Raw genomic sequence first — 17,075 nt, 5'->3', positions numbered from 1 at the left:
GTTACAACCTGGGCCCAGGACTCTGATTTCCATCTGCAGACAGTAACTTTCACAAGCAATGGGACAATGGATGTCTCCCCTTCTCTCTGTCTCAAATTCCCTGTCTCTTTCTGTCTCTCATCCCCTATTAAAAAGAGGAAAAATTATGGTCCCTGGAGGCATGCAGGCACTGAACCCCAGTGAAAACTCATCCAGTATAGTATCATTTTTAAAAAATTACCTTTTACAGTTGCATATGCGTAGTGTCTTGAAGTGCAGTTGACTTTTGTGTACTGGTTTTTTAGTCCAACATAGTAAGTTCTTTCATTCTAAAAAATTATCTGTAGCTTTTTCTGGTTTTTCAGTGTAGAAAAACCAGTGTGACATGTTGACAGCTGATACTCTTCCTAAATTCTTTACCACCTACCTATATTGGCCAGCTAAGAGTTATTGTCACAAAACATTAAAAAATATTAGCTTACATAACAGGGATTCACTATCTTAGTTCTTGAGGCTACGATGAGTTGTATAACTTGACTATTGAAACTGATACGAGTTTGTATACCTGGGATAATCACAGTGATTCTTTATACATTTGCATTAAAGCATATTTAATTCTTTAGAGGACTTTGATTAGAATATTTTATTTCTACTTACAATTCAAGTAGAACTATTTATTTATTTATTAGTTGCTTATCTGGTCTGGCAATCTTATAAAACGTGTTATTTTCTCTTCGGAGAAAAATGTGTGAGCTAGAATTATCTTAACTTTGGTGCTTAATAGAAATTGATTTTTTTATTTTTTAAACCTTTTATTAATATTTATTTATTTATTCCCTTTTGTTGCCCTTGTTGTTTTATTGTTGTAGTTATTGTTGTTGTTTATTGATGTTGTCCTTGTTGGATAGGACAGAGAGAAATGGAGAGAGGAGGGACAGACAGAGAGGAGGAGAGAAAGATAGACACCTGCAGACCTGCTTCACTGCTTGTGAAGCGACTCCCCTGCAGGTGGGGAGCCAGGGGCTCGAATCTGGATCCTTTTGCTGGTCCCTGTGGTTTGTGCCACCTGCACTTAACCTGTTACGCTACCGCCCGACTCCCAGAAATGGATCTTAAGACCATTGGGTCTGGTGTTTTCATCATGGAAGAATTCTAGCAACTTGTATATTTACTACTCTGCTTACTTCTTCAATTAATCCTCAAAGAATTTTATATTTCTCAATTTAATTTTTTAAGACTGTTTTAAAATTCTCACATGATACTTTCAAGATTATACTCTGGCATTTGGAGTGAAGCTTTTTTCATTGTCTTTTAGATGAAGGGTGACATAGAAATGGTTGGTCAAACTGAAACCCACATACTCTCTCCTGAAGAAATGAGTAGTTGCTAGATGACAAGAATTCTCAGAAGAGCACGTCATCTTACCTGCACATCCTTCATCTACCAAGTTGCATCATATGCAGATTTTGTTTTATCTCTTTCCCAGTGCACAAGAAGCTTCCTGAGAATGAAGCCAGTTTCAAGTTCTTTACCACTTGTATTGTCAAAAGAGACTTAATTGTCCCAAAGCACCAAAAATTGATTAGTTTACAAAACAGAAATTTGTTATCTTGGTTCTAGAGGCTACCAGTTCCAAATCTGTGCATTGTGAGAACTAGCTTTACTTTATCAATAATGGACAGAGTGTATTCAAAGTCCAAGACTTACGTAATAGCAATAATTCTAGGCTGGAAAATCTAAAATAGGTGTTACTAAATATTCGAGTTAGTCATAAAAGCCTTAGTAAAGCTTAGCAAAGGATGTCTCACTTTAAGTTGTATGACTTCCTGATGAACTACTCCAAGATAAACCAGTTATAAAAAGTAAATGAAGGAGCTGAACCTAGACAAGGTCACTACCCAAACATAGTTAAATGTGAGACGAAACCTTTCAAAACTGATGGCTTGGGCTTGGCCTGGCTAGTCTTGATCTGGCACAAATGAGATATTTACCTAGCTATCTGGCCTCTTGGTTAAAAAGAACACATATCTTCCAAGAGACTACTCACTTCCTTTGTTCCTTTTACAGTTAAGCCTGGGGAAGTAGAGATGGAGGCCTTTAAGGCCTTGTTTCCTCCTGCCATGACTGGTTTAATTTGTTCCTTTGTTTGGTGTTTTTGTTTGTTTGTTTGTTTTTGATCATTGGAGCTTCACTGCTCCAAACCTAGCTTTTGTCAGTGAGGCAGAGACAGAGACAGACAGAGACAGACACTCCAGCACTAAGACTTCCTTTAATACAGTGGGGACCAGGCTCAAACTTGGGTATGCCGGGATGATAACAACAGCAAAGTTTCCAACTGAGTCCCTCTGTCCATGAGCCATATGTATTTGCACTCACCTGTGGCTTGGTGAGTTCCTGGAATGATCCTAGTCTTTTCTGGTTGTGTTCTCAGGTGATCCTCTTTGCTATTCCTAATTGAGTCAGGGGAGCAAAACATATTTAAATGATAACTGAGTTATCATTTAAAATATCATTTAAAATTCCTGGTATGCATACATTTGCATACAATAAAATGCTATTTCCTGGATCTAATCCTGGCCTCACCCCCAGCTGGAGCTGAGTCAAGCTGCACTCTGTGGCTTTATGTTTCTGAATAAATCCTGATTTCTGAGGGTATTATTCACCCTTTTTCCTAATTTATCATGACAACAATGTGAAAAGTCTCCTACTATAGTCACACCTCCTGACCACCAGGAGTGTAGATTTTCTCCTGAGTCACCCAACCAGCTCTCTCTCCTCCCTCCCTCCCATGTCAGTATAGGCTTCCTTGCTACTGTTCCAGCCCCTGAGGGGAAACAGCATAGGGCACCCACAGTTGTAAACTGGTGAGGTTTAAGTTCTCTTCCCTTCAGCCGTCTTTGTTGATAAAACTCCAATGGAGGTGGTGTTTCAATTGGCAGACTGTAGAACTGGTATCAGCTGCTCCCAAGTAGGTACAAGATTTTAACCCTAGGAATCTCTCCTTAAGTCCCTCTGTCCATGAGCCATATGTGTTTGCACTCACCTGTGGCTTGGTGGGTTCCTGGAATGATCCTAGTCTTTTCTGGTTGTGTTCTCAGGTGATCCTCTTTGCTATTCCAAATTGAGTCAGGGGAGTAAAACACAGCTGCTGCTACTCTCTAGCCACTCCTCCAGAAGTCCAGTAATTTGTTGGGAGTGCTGTTTCCTAATGTTCAGCAATCAGAACAATCAAAAGTAGAATTGCTGTACCAAGACAAAGACATTTTTTAAAATTTCTTTATTGGGGAATTAATGTTTTACATTCGACAGTAAATACAATAGTTTGTACATGCATAACGTTTTCCAGTTTTCTATATAACAGTACAACCCCCACTAGGTCCTCTGTCATCCTTCTTGGATCTGTTGTCTCCCCCACCCCACCCACCCCAGAGTCTTTTACTTTGGTGCAATATGCCAATTCCAGTTCAGGTTCTACTTGTGTTTTTTTTTCTGATCCTGCAAAACAAAGGCATTTTTATCCTAAATATTTTATTAGTTAATTAAGAGGCAGAGAAAGAGAACAAGAGCAAGATATCACAGCACTGAAGCTTTCTTTAATGTGATAGGGATCAGACTCTGGTATCAGACTATTTCTATAAATCCTATCATCATCCCCTTAGCTTTAGATATTATGAAGTTGCAAGAAAAACAGCTGTACTTGCTTATGTTGTTCACCCCACAGGCGCTCTCTTTTTTCATTTCTTCTATAATTTCCTCTATCTTCTCCATTGTCAAAAACTTTAATGCTTGAATTTCATATACGGTTTTTTCTTTTGTTTCATATTATTGTGAAAGATCTCTCTTTTATTTTCCAGAATACCTAGAAACTCTGGAAGCCCATGGTTCTAACCTCGGAGAAGACTTTATTCCTTTCTTTTTATGATACCTTCTTCTTGTTTTTAATATATGTATGCATTTTTCAATTTGTATTGCCTCTTAGCTTTTTTTTTTTTTGAGCTATCATCTAAGATCCATATGTTAGTTAAAATTTTAATTTACTTTGGTTTCTGAGGGAATAAATGAGAACACCAGCCCTAATATTTTAAATTAGATTGTTATCTCTACCTTGCATTTGTGGCAGGTTATACTTTACTTTCAGTGTCTGTAGTCTAAAAACAGTTCTTGAAAGAGTGGTAGGAGAGGGACCTGGTAGTCGCGCACATAGTGTGAAGCTTCAAGGAGCTGCGCAAGGACACACACAAGGATCCCGGTTCAAGCCCGGGTCTCCCCACCCACAGGTGGGTCACTTTTCAAGTGATGAAGCAGGTTTGTAGGTGTCTATCTTTCTCTCTCCCTCTCTATCTTCCCCTCCACTCTCAATTTATCTCTATCCTATCCAATAAAAACATGGGAAAAAATGGCCTTCAGGAACAGTGGATCTGTAGTGTAGAACCCCAGCCATAACTCTGAAGGACAAAAAAAAAAAAAAAAAAAAAACTGGTGGGAGATATCCATAGGTCAGTGATCACTGGATAGTTTTTATTATTGTTCTTTTGCCACTTTTTTTTTTAATAGCAATTCTGGTTTTTGTGTTAGATGGGGTTTGTTTTTGCTATGGATAATGCTCAAGAGTAGCATAAACATATTATAGCGTTGGTTGGTCCGTTTCCCTTTTCACACCTGGTCGTGGTTCGGAAGTTTGGGATATCAGGAGCAAAGTATCTGAAATTCTAGTGGGTTTTTCTAACTGGATACAGGCAATCTTTGTTTCTGAGAATAATGAGATGGGGAAAGGAGGAAGGGGCAACACTTACACCAGGAAAGCAGAGTTTGTCAGAAATCCCAGCAGAATTCTGCTTATATCTTATTGGCCATTGAATAAAATTCTTATTCCCAATGTGCCTACAACCAGAGGTGAATGTCTAATTGTAGCAGATCATGTTAGCTTCCTGTCTATTGCCTGCTATTAATTTCTTTATTATGAATAATCCATGAATTGTTGTTGTAGGTCTAGTGCTCTCTCGCTCTCTCTCTTTTTCTCACCCTTTTGGTCTTATAAAGCCAAGAATTACCTTATTTTAACCCCCACCCCCAGACTTGAGCACACAGAGGCTGTTCACAGTTCTTGGAATTTGGTTGGCTGATAGTCAAGATCTTAGTAAAACATAAATACTACTTCTTGAATACTTACCATATGCCAAGCATTTCCCCAAATGTTTTACGTACATAACACATTTTCTCCCGCACCAGTCTTATGAGGTAGCTCATTTAACTGATAAGAAAATTGAAGCACACGGTGGTTATGTAACATGTATGAAATAGTATTTAAAGGCATGTAGACATTTTTCTGGGCTTATATTCTATAAAACTGCATGAGTAGTTGGCAAATGAGTTTCATCATAAAGCTTAACTATGTGATGAGAAGCTATACAAAGTTAACAAAATATACAACTATTTTAAGTCTATAGTTTAGGGGGAAAGCAGACAGCAATTTGAAGCAGGAGAGATAAGGGGATCTTTGTGTGGAAGACTGTACTTCTCATTTTTCACTGTGGAGAAGGTTAAAAACATAACTATCTTCCTCCTCATTTATTCTGTGTTTGTGGAAACATCACCATGATCAAAGCCATCTTGGGGCAAAGGGTGAACCCTGTTGTAAACTGAGCTTCTGTGAGGAGCTCTCCTCTCCAGCCCGGGGCTGCCTACAGGGTGCCTGGGGAATACTGTTTGATTCTCCTTTGAAGAAATATGTTCACTGTGCAATTGCCTTACAGTGGCCTCGTGAAAAGACAGAAGCCCAAAGTACCCATTTATAAGCTCATGAGAACCTGTGAGGCCTCAGTTTCTACAGTTGTAAAATAAGACTGGTCTTTGAAAGAAGCTATTTCATAAAAATCACCTGGTTCTATGTAGATTCAGAAAGTATTTGTTTTTAGATGCAGTGCAGTTGGACTTTTCTTTGGTATTTGTACCAAATTTGCAACATAAGCCTAGCTTCATTCATTATCCAGAACCTTTTTTCTTCCAAGCTTTCATGTCAGTCATTTCTGACTTCACAGCTAAGCAGACCTGCTCAGCACCAGTGATAACCCTATTGGCAATAGCAAAAACAAACCCCACTATCCCTTCAAACTTCAAATGATGAGGTTATTTCTATGTCTCCTTTCAGTCTAGTCTATATAACCTGTCTTATAGTACTATTTCCCTGTGTTTGAACTGTTTGCAAAATAAAAGTTCTGTTTTTAACTTTGGTTCTATTTTTTTTAACTCTGAACAATGTTAGCAATGCCACCAAGATAACACTGGATTTTTTTCCAGCATCCATGTCACACTCTGGGCTCTATTGGGTCCTATTGGGATTTGAGACCTAAATTTTACCCCTAATCCTTTCCAGGGTTCTGTCTAGTGGTTTGTAGACTAGAAGAGATGAAAAGAAAAAGAAAAAGATTTTATTAGTGGTTGGGCGTGCATCCCAAGATTGACAAAAGGCAGACATGTTTGATCAAAACTGGAACAGAAGATTCATTTCAGTTCTGCAAAGTTTAAGGGTTACCTCAGTTCTCTCTATTTCTCCATCCTGTATTGAAGACAACCGGGAATAGTACAAAGATGATTTAACTTGCTCATTTACTTTAAGTTAGTGAAGCTACACACACACACACACACACACACACACACACACTGCAAGATGAACAAATGTGCTGACAGAAGAAAAGTTCTGGTCATGTTTATACTTAGACATCAGAGAAAGAGGAGAAGAAAAAATTGGCTTCTCTACTGGCCATGAAAACAGCTAGTGAAAGAAATGGGTGGTAAGGGCAAAGTGGTCATGCTCATCAACTAAAAGGCACATAGTGTGTGTAGCTGATTTCATCTTGACTTCAGATTATCTCCTAATATAATAGGATCAGCAGTATGTTCATTAAATTAGTGACATATAGTCCCCACTTAAGGGACAGGGAATTAGCTACTAACATTCACAGGGAAAGTATAAAAGTATTTGTGAATACATCTTACAACTACCACATTCAGTGAAAGAAGAGGCTGCAAGTTCCAGATGACATGGTTCTAAGGCAGCAGAGCCTTTATCAAATTTGATACCCTGAGTTACTTGGTGTATCAGAGTTCTCTAAACTAAGATGAATACGAAATATGAGAAATAAGCAAACCTTTGTTATGGCATTAGGATTTTGAGATTACTTCTAGTATCCAGACTATCCTTACTAATAGCTATTTTAAGACTTAAGCATAAACAAAATAACAATGATTAATAATAATAAAACAATAATGATTAAAATGCAAAACAATTAGAACATTAAATTAAAACATGCAAACAATTACAAATTTAAATTAAAACATGCAAACAATCAGAAATTTCCCATATTTGAAAGCATTTTTTTAAAAGAAAATTTCACTTATTGTTAGTCCCAAGGTTTCACTTTTCACCCTACATAGGGTTTTAATAATTCTATAAGATGCTAATAGTATTAACAAATCCATAGACAAATGCATGCATAATTCATAAGAGAAAGGGTCACAGGTTCTGATCTAGGGCAAGTATGTACAGTCAAAAATGATTCAACTCAAATGACTCGCTGAGCTACTTTTGCTAATGAAGTTTTATTTGTTGTATCTGAACTTTTCATGCTCCTGCCTTTCAAAATACAAATTCAAAGATTTAACTTTTAAAACTTGGTGTCTTTCCCAGAAATGATGTATTTCTGCAAGTTTCTTATGGCTGGCAATACCTAATCTATTGTCTTGTCATTATGATGAATTGGTTTAGCCTGTAAATATTAATTGAAAACTTATGCATACCCTGCCAATATTGTATTATAATTAGAAGGGTTATCTAGAGGTTCCATCTACTAGGAGATGAGAAATGGGTTATGTGTAATATTTGGCTAATGAATCATGTTGGAACATTCTGTGGGGTGCAGTGTCTGACTGATTGTTCTACAGCATCACAAGACCAATCAATTGCTTTTTTCTCCTTCCACCTACTTCTTACATGGTATATTACACATGCATAAGGGATTATTTTAGTTTGTGTGTGATTGACTGTGTTTATTCTTTCTTATCTACAAAGATAGTGAGAAATAGAATCCAAGACTTTATTAACAGATAAATGCCTCCTAGAAAAAATAGATAAATGCCTCCTAGAAAAAATAAATACAGTGTAATTAAATAAATCGTGCAATATGTAGCCTTATTTTCCACATGTTAATGTTGTATTAAATTGCCTTATTTGAAATACTGTCATGAATTTATGATTTTTCACAAAATTACATGGTTTCAGATAGCCATGATTATTTTCTTTCTTGTGCTCAGCTTGGTTGATGGGCTCTTTTCAAAGTGAGGATGGGGGATAGTTTATCCAGGAATCCAGGAGACTGGATACTTAGTCATACTTGGGGATTTAGGTTGGAGGCCCAAACAATTCTGAGAATACTAATCACAGTTAGAAACTTCACAGTTGGTGGAGTGGGGCTTTGATCTCTCCTCTCTATCTTACGCTCCCCAAATCTCTTTCTGTCTGATATTGAATGGGAAAGTCCATTCGGCACATTAGAATCATGAAATCCCTCCAAAAAAAAAAAAAAGAGAAAAAATTAAATAAGGAAGGACTAGCTGGTAGCTCACCTGGTAGAGCACACAAGTTAACATACATGAAGACCTAGGTTCAAGTTCCCAGTTCCCACTTGAAAGAGAGAAGCCTTATAAGTGGTGGAGTACTGCATGTGTCTCCACTTCTTTTTCTCTGTCTCTCATCCACTATCAAAAAGAAAGAAAAAGGAAAAGATGACCACTTATAATGGTACAGTCATAAAGATATTGAGTTCCAGTGACAATGCTGCTGGCAAAAAATATAAACAAAAACTAAGTAAACCAAGTGGTTCCTTGCCCTTTCAGGAGTAACTTTACCATCAGTTGTGGAAAACAATCTTATTGTTGGTATTATTATCTTCCATTCTCTAGATGTTCCCCTCCCAAGAACTACAAAAAAAAAAAATCATGATTACTTTTGGTGGGAAATAGTATGATGGTAACCACAATACAAAACAAAGAGTAGAGAGCAACAGAACTAAGAACAACATCCCACTAGAGCCCTCCAAAAATGCTGCGTGGTCTGACTATTGCATGGATATCTTTTTTTTTTTTTTAATTTTTTATTTAAGAAAGGATTAGTGAACAAAAGCATAAGGTAGGAGGGGTACAACTCCACACAATTCCCAACACCCAATCCCCATAACCCACCCCCTCCCATGGTAGCTTTCCCATTCTCTAGCCCTCTGGGAGCATGGACCCAGGGTCGTTGAGGGTTGCAGAAGGTAGAAGGTCTGGCTTCTGTAATTGCTTCCCCGCTGAACATGGGCGTTGACTGGTTGGTCCATACCCCCAGTCTGCCTCTCTCTTTCCCTAGTAGGGTGTGACTCTGGGGAAGCTGAGCTCCAGGACACATTGGTGGGGTCTTCAATCCAGGGAAGCCTAGCCAGCATCCTGGTGGCATCTGGAACCTGGTGATTGAAAAGAGAGTTAACATATGAAGCCAAACAATTTGTTGAGCAATCATGGATCCCAAGCTTGGAATAGTGGAGAGGAAGTGTTAGGGAGGTACTCACTGCAAACTCTAGTGTAGTCCTGCTTTCAGGTATATATTTTGCAGTAGTTTATGGATACGTGTGCACATAAGCTCTCTCTCACAGAAACTGGTGTATATCTAGGTTATGGGACTTTGTTGGAAAGTGAACTACCTGAGATGAAATTAGAGTGTACTATTAAAGGAAAGGTCTCACCCGAGTAATGAAGCTGAAGGGTTGTCATTCCACACGTGAAGTCTCTGGATACATTCTGAGGTGAAGCATGTTGAGGTAGCAATCGTTGCTTTGGTTAGGTTGTGATCGGCAGATGCAATGTTATTTGGTTTGGATTGGGAGATGCATACGGGAAAGTGGGCCCTATCCAAGGGTTCCAGGACTGGGGGAAGTAGGGGCTCTATAGTGAAGATGTGAGGTTCCTGCTGTCTTAGGGTTCAACAAGACAATCAATAGTTAATATTATCATCACATTATTTGTTAATTGGGTTAACTTTGAAAAGTCCCTTTGTTATGGTTTGCTGGACAGTACCCAGTATCTTGTATATAGCTGTGCTATTGGAAGCTTCTAATCTACTTGGTCTAGGCTTTTGAGAGAGTCCGCATATCAAATACATAGCCTATATATTAAAAAGATTCAGTTTGTCTTTTGAGAAACTTTGAGACATACAATTGATTTCCCCCTCTCATATTAATTAGCTCCTGATTTATATGTCTACATTTTGCTAGGAGTGTACATAAACACCATTCCCACCACCAAAGGACTGTGACCCATCCCTCCCGCCCACTCCCACCCCCCACTGGCCCAGCATGGATATCTTAAACACAAAAAAATACTTAAAAATCCAATCTTGTTTTCCACTATTACTCTTCAGCAAAGCAGAAGTTTGCAAGGAATTTTGTACATGTTCTATGTGACTCTCAATTCTGAGGCATGGTTCCCCCATATTACAGTAATCATGCTGCTGGTTGACTTCATCCAGGGATATTTATCATATGTATCTCTTGAGGTATATTGTCCTCATGCACCAGTTCGATGAGCTCTGGTATCTCAACCAGGAGTCAACAAGTTGGAAAATGACCCATAGGTAGTGATTAGCCTTCTGATTTACTACTGCTTTGAACTTTTTTTCCCTCATTTTTTATTGTCACCAGAGTTATCACTGGGCTCTGTGCAAACATTATAAATTCCATTTTTTATAGTTCAGAGAGAAATTTAAAGGGAAGAAGAAGACAGAGAAGGAGAGAGGAACAGAGACACCTTAACACCTGCTTTACTGCTCAAGAAGCATCTCCCTTGCAGGTGGGAAGCAAGGGCTTGAACCTGGGTCCTTGTGCATGGCAATGTGTGTAGTCAATCAGGTGCATCATTGCCTGGGTCTCCTGTAAACTTTTCTATAAAGATCTAAATGGAGTTGGCGGTAGCGCAGTGGGTTAAGTGCAGGTGGCACTAAGCACAAGGACCAGCATAAAGATTCTGGTTCAAGTCCCTGGCTCTCCACCTGCAGGGGAGTCACTTCACAAGCAGTGAAGCAGGTCTGCAGGTGTCTGTCTTTTTCTCCCCCCTCTGTCTTCCCTTCCTCTCTCCATTTCCCTCTTTTCTATCCAACAACAACAACATCAATAATAACTATAACAGTAAAACAACAAGGGCAACAAAGGGAAATAAAGAAAGAAAGAAAAAAGAAAATAAAAATTAAAAAAAAGTTTCAGGTTCAATCCCCTACACCACCATGAACCAGAGCTGAATAGCACTCTGGTTAAAAAAAAAAAAAAAAAGAACCAAAGAGCACTGCATGACCAGTGAATGCAAATGGGGACAATCTCAAGTTGAAAAGTATTACTTCATTACATTTTGTTCCACAGCTGACTGGAAGGGGCTACTAACCAAGTATGACACTAGAAAGAACTCTACATATTGCTCAAAGAATAAGGTTCACTTTCTTTTTTTAATTTTTTTTTTTTGGGTGGGAGAATATTGTACTCCTAATAAACAGGTTCCAAGTTCCAGGGCAATTGGTAGAAAGTGCACAGAGAGCAGTGCATACTGGGTTCTTGGATAACACTCTAGCTAGTACTCTCTAGAGTTCAGGTCCCTTTCTACTCAATTTTTCAGGCTCCAGTGACTGAGCTGACGAAAGTGCACTTCCTGGGGAAATCCCAGAAGAGTTTAGGACTTGCTTGGTCGTTATGGTTACTACCCTAAGGGAGAGATGCGCTCATCTCTCCCTCATATCTTCTCAATAGGCTATTATTTTTATAATGGTGGTACAGAGCTGTGGGAGGCTAGCAAGATAAACTTCTTTATCACAAGCAGCTGTGTTACTCTCCTCTCCTCTCCCGGGTCAACTAGGAATACCAAAGGACACCACCTGGGACTGCAACAAGATAGGACTTGAATGACTTCAGGAACCCATCAAATCACTGGTGAATGCAAACACGAATGGCTCATGGACAGAGAGGAGCCTAGGGAGAGATTAAGTGGCTGGTAACAGTCCGGCAGTTTACCAGTTGAGACACAATCTCTAGTCTGTTTCATCAACAAAAAGATGGCTGAAGGGAGGATAGGACTCCCCTAAGACTCACCAAATGCAACTGTGAGTTTCCATTTCTACTGCCCTCAGAATCTGGAGCACCAGTGCGGAGGTCCTGTGCTGACACCAAGGGACAGAGAACTAACCAGGAAACTCAGGAGAAGATCTATACCTCAGTGCCCTAGCAGTGGGAGAGTGTCTTTGCATAACCACTGGATTATCTCTGCCCCACCCTGCTTTATCTCTAGGTCAGGAGTTTCTGATTAAGCTAAGAAGCCTAATTATAGTTTAAAAGCCATCAGGTTCCTATGGCCTACAGGGAAGAAAAATAAAAAAAGAGACTTTTAAGCCACTGAGCTCCAACTCGGGGATTAAAATACTATTGAAACAACTGTCAATTTCCACAATTGTGAACCCTATAATTACCTTACTTAGACACAAGTCAATCCAGGCAAAAGTGATTAGTAATTTGAAAAATACTGAGGGAAGGACCTCATAACATACTATATAAAATGGTTAAAGCAACAAGAAGAAATATTGGAGAAATGAACCAGGACAAGAGTCCAGCTAAAAGCCTCTTAAAGGTTGAAGCACAAAATAATGAGGTCAACATCCAAACACTAGTTAAGGAAATAATCGTAGGTGTGAGTAAAGAGTTTGAAAGAATTTTAACAACAAATGAGACTGTGGAAGAAAACACTAATTATCTCAAGGTTATTAGAGAGCCGAAAGCTGAAATAGCTGAGCTAAGAACACAACTAGCTGAACAAGTAAAACAGTATCAGAAAACGGTAACAAAATAGATGAACTCCAGAAAACAGTAGTGGGAAGAGAAAATAGAATCAATGAGGCTGAAGGCAGAATTAGCAAGAATGAGGACAAATGAGAGACAACTAAAAAAAAGTAAGAAACCTCAAAAAGAGATTAAGAGATACTGAAAAACAACAACAGAGACATATGGGATAATTTCAAAAATATATGCATTATTGGATTATGAGAGGAAGAAAGAGAGGGAGAGGAAGAAAAAATGCTACAGGACATAATAGCTGAGAACTCCTCTAGTCTACACAATATCAAAGACATAAAGGTTCAAGAAGCCCAGAGGGTCCCAAACAGAATTAACCCAGACTTATAGACACCAAGACACATCATATTTGGAATGGAAAGGAATAAGGATAAAGAAAGTATCCTGAAGGCTGCAAGGGAAAAACAAAGAGTCACATACAGAGAAAAACCCAAAATATTAGCAGCAGCCTTCTCCACACAAATGCTACAGGCCAGAAGAGAATGGCAAGATATCCATCCAGTGCTCAATGAAAAACCTTTCAACCAAGAATACTGTATCCTGCTAGACTGTTATTCAGACTAGATGGAGACATAAAATCTTCTCAGACAAGAAACAGTTGAAAGAAGCAACTATCATCAAGCCTGCTCTGAAAGAAGTTCTGAAAGGTCTTCTAAAAACAGTCAGACCACCATAAATAGGCCATATATCAGAACACTCTAAAACTCTACAAGAATGGTGTTAAAATATCTTCAATCTTTGATATCAATAAATGTCAATGGCCTGAATTCACCTATTAAGAGGCACAGAGTAGGAAGCTGGATCAGAAAATACAACCCAACAATAGGCTGTCTACAGGAAACCCATCTAACTCAACAAGACAAACACAGAATCAAAGTGAAAGGATGGAAAACTATCATTCAAGCCAATGGCCCACAAAAAAGGGCAGGAACAGCTATTCTCATATCTGACACGATAGGCTTTAAAATAGATAAGATTAAAAAAGATAGGAATGGAAACTACTTAATGCTCAGAGGATCAGTAAATCAAGAGAACTTAACAATAATTAACATCTATGCACCCAATGAGAAGCCATCTAAATACATCAAACGTCTACTGAAAGAGCTACAGCAATATATTAACAGCAACACAATCATAGTAGGGGACTTCAACACTCCACTCTGTCAACTTGACAGATCATGCAGGCAGAAAATGAATAAAAACATGAGGGAGATAAATGAGGATAAAGATAAACTAGAACTATTGGACATTTTTAGAGACATTCATTCCAAGAAACTGTGAACTCAAGTCCACATGGGTCATTCTCGAGGAAGGACCATATGTTAGGCCAGAAAGACAGCATCAGCAAATTCAAGAGCATTGAAATCATCCCAAGAAGTCTCTCATAACACAGTGGCATTAAACTAACACTTAACAATCAACAAAAGATTAGTAATAGTCCCAAAATATTTCCATAGAAAAACAACAGAAAACTCCTTAACAACTACTGGGTCCAAGAGGAAATAAAAAAGAAATCAAAATATTTCAAGAGTTCAATGAAAATGAAGACACAAATATTTGGGACAAAGCTAAGGCAGTACGGAGAGGGAAGTTTATAGCCATACAAGCACACATTAGGAAACGAGAATAAGCACAAATAAACAGCCTGATTGCACATATTAAAGGCCTAGAAGAAAAAGAACAAAGGAATCCTAAACCAACAAGAAGGACAGAAATCACTAAAGTTAGGGCAGAAATCAATAACATTGAACATAAGAAAACCATACAAAAGATCAATGAAATTAAATTTTGTTCTACAAAAGAGTGTACAAAATCGACAAACCTTTATCCAGACTTACAAAACAAAAAAAGGTGAAGATTCAAATAAATCGGGCAGTAAATGAAAGAGGAGATATCACAACAGACATTGCAGAAATTCAGCATATCATGTGAGACTTCTATGAACAATTATATGCCACCAAGCTAGAGAACCTGGAAGAAATGGATGATTTCCTAGACACCCAAGAACTTCCAAAATTAAGTAAAGAGGAACTAGATAACATGAACAGGCCCATCACAGCTAAGGAAATTGAAAGAGTTATAAAAAAATCTTCCCAAAAATAAAAATTCTGAACCAGATGGTTTTAAAAATGAATTCTACAAAACCTTCAAAAAAGAGGTATTACTCTACTTCTAAAAGTCTTCCAGAAGATTGAAGACACTGAAGTACTCCCTTCCAGCTTCTATGAAGCCAACATCACTTTGATATCAAAAGCAAAGGGACACAACTAATAAAGAAAACTACAGGCCAATATCTCTGATGAGCATAGATGCTAAAATATTGAACAAAATTCTAGCCCATAGGATAGAGCAGTATATTAAAAAGATTGTTCATCATGACCAAGTGGGGTTTATCCCAGGCATGCAAGGTTGGTTTAATATACATAAATCAATCAATTTGATCCACCACATCAATAAAAGCAAGACCAAAAACCACATGGTCATATCAACAGATGCAGAGAAAGCCTTTGACAAAATACAACATCCCTTTATAATCAGAACACTACAAAAAATGGGAATAGATGGAAAATTCCTCAAGATATTGGAGTCTATATATAGCAAACCTACAGTCAACATAATAATCAATGGTGAAAAACTGGAAGCATTTCCCCTCAGATCAGGTACTAGACAAGGCTGCCCACTATCACCTTTACTATTCAAAATAGTGCTGGAAGTTCTTAGCAATCAGGCAGGAGCAAGGAATTAAAGGCATACAGATTGGAAGAGAAGAAGTTAAACCTTCCCTATTTGCAGATGACATGATAGCATACATTGAAAAACCTAATAAATCTAGCACGAAGCTTTTGGAAATCATCAGACAATACAGTAACGTGTCAGGCTACAAAATTAATATTCAAACGTCAGTGGTATTTCTCTATGCAAACACTAAGTTAGAAGAAGTTGAAATCCAGAAATCAATTCCTTTTAGTATAGCAAAAAAAAAAAAAACACTAAAATATCTAGGAACAAATCTAACCAAAGAAGTGAAAGACTTGTATACTGAAAATTATCAGTCACTAATCAAAGAAATAGAAAAAGACATAAAGAAGTGGAAAGATATTCCATGTTCATGGGTTGGAAGAATTAACATCAGTAAAATGAGTAAACTACCCACAGCCATCTACAAATTTAATGGTATCCACATCAAGATCCCAACCACATTCTTTAGGAGAATAGAACAAATGATACAAGTGTTTATCTGGAACCAGAAAAGACCTAGAATTGCCACAACAATTTTGAGAAGAAAGAACTGAACTGGTGTTGGGCTAGCATGGGGCCTCTTCCAGGGCTCATACTCTCTGTGTTGGAGAGAACTCGACTGGAGCCAGCCTGGACTCCTACTCACTCAGTGACACAAAGGAGATGACTCAGGAACAGACTTGTGGTGGCAAGACAATTCAATTCTTTTATTGATCAGAGAGCCAAGGCTTTTAAAGGGCAGACCCGGAAGTGGCAAGTTGGAAATGGAAATGGCTAGGAAAGGGCAGAGAAAGGCAAAAGGGGCTGGAAAGATAGAAACATCCTTAGCAACTGTTGGGAGGGTTTTAACTGGTAGGATTAATAATACCCTGTAGGCAGGGAGGGTCTTGAGGATAGAAAGAAGATAGATCAAAGGAATGGAATGGGTGGGGATCTTTCAGGCAGAACAATGATTATGTAGATAGGCCATAGTATCAGGAATGCAGGGTGGAGTAGAGGGAGCAGGCTTACTGTCTTAAGAAATGCCAGGCTCCTGGAGGCAGAAAAATGCAGGGTGCTTTGTGAGGCTCCTCATAATGTCCTGACATCTCCTTTCTTTTTATCTAATGGCCATAGTATCAGGAATATAGGGTGCTTTATGAGGCAGGGAGTCTGATAAGATGGGGCAAACCTTTGGGGTTACTCCTGTTCCTCTTTGCTCAACCTCTCAGTAGATAGAGTGACTGACAGGATAGACGCACTCCTCAGGTCAAGCCCTGACAGGCTCTACCACATTCTCACAATTTCCCGACATCTCCCCCTTTCTTTTTATCTAATGGCCACATTTCAGTGGGTCAATGTCTTTAAAAGACTACATTTCTGTCAGGGTAATATCAGTGTAGGGGTGAACAGAAATCTTTTGGGCAGACATCTGAATGATATCATGCAGGTGTTTTTAAAAGA

The 17,075-nt window shown here is 38.5% G+C and overlaps 1 long non-coding RNA gene across 1 annotated transcript in view; it reads right to left on the bottom strand.

Annotated features, from left to right (window-relative positions):
* Positions 1-17,075, bottom strand: part of LOC132538606 (uncharacterized) — a 484,521-nt gene that overhangs the window by 4,512 nt on the left and 462,934 nt on the right. The window contains exon 2 of the long non-coding RNA XR_009549952.1: positions 2,356-2,429. This is a non-coding gene — a long non-coding RNA (uncharacterized LOC132538606). The remainder of the gene's footprint in view (positions 1-2,355; positions 2,430-17,075) is intronic.

The sequence above is a fragment of the Erinaceus europaeus genome, chromosome 1, assembly GCF_950295315.1.
Source record: "Erinaceus europaeus chromosome 1, mEriEur2.1, whole genome shotgun sequence".
Lineage (NCBI taxonomy): Eukaryota > Metazoa > Chordata > Mammalia > Eulipotyphla > Erinaceidae > Erinaceus > Erinaceus europaeus.
Note: the sequence above shows the minus strand (reverse complement) of the source record. Positions and strands in the feature narration are given on the sequence as shown.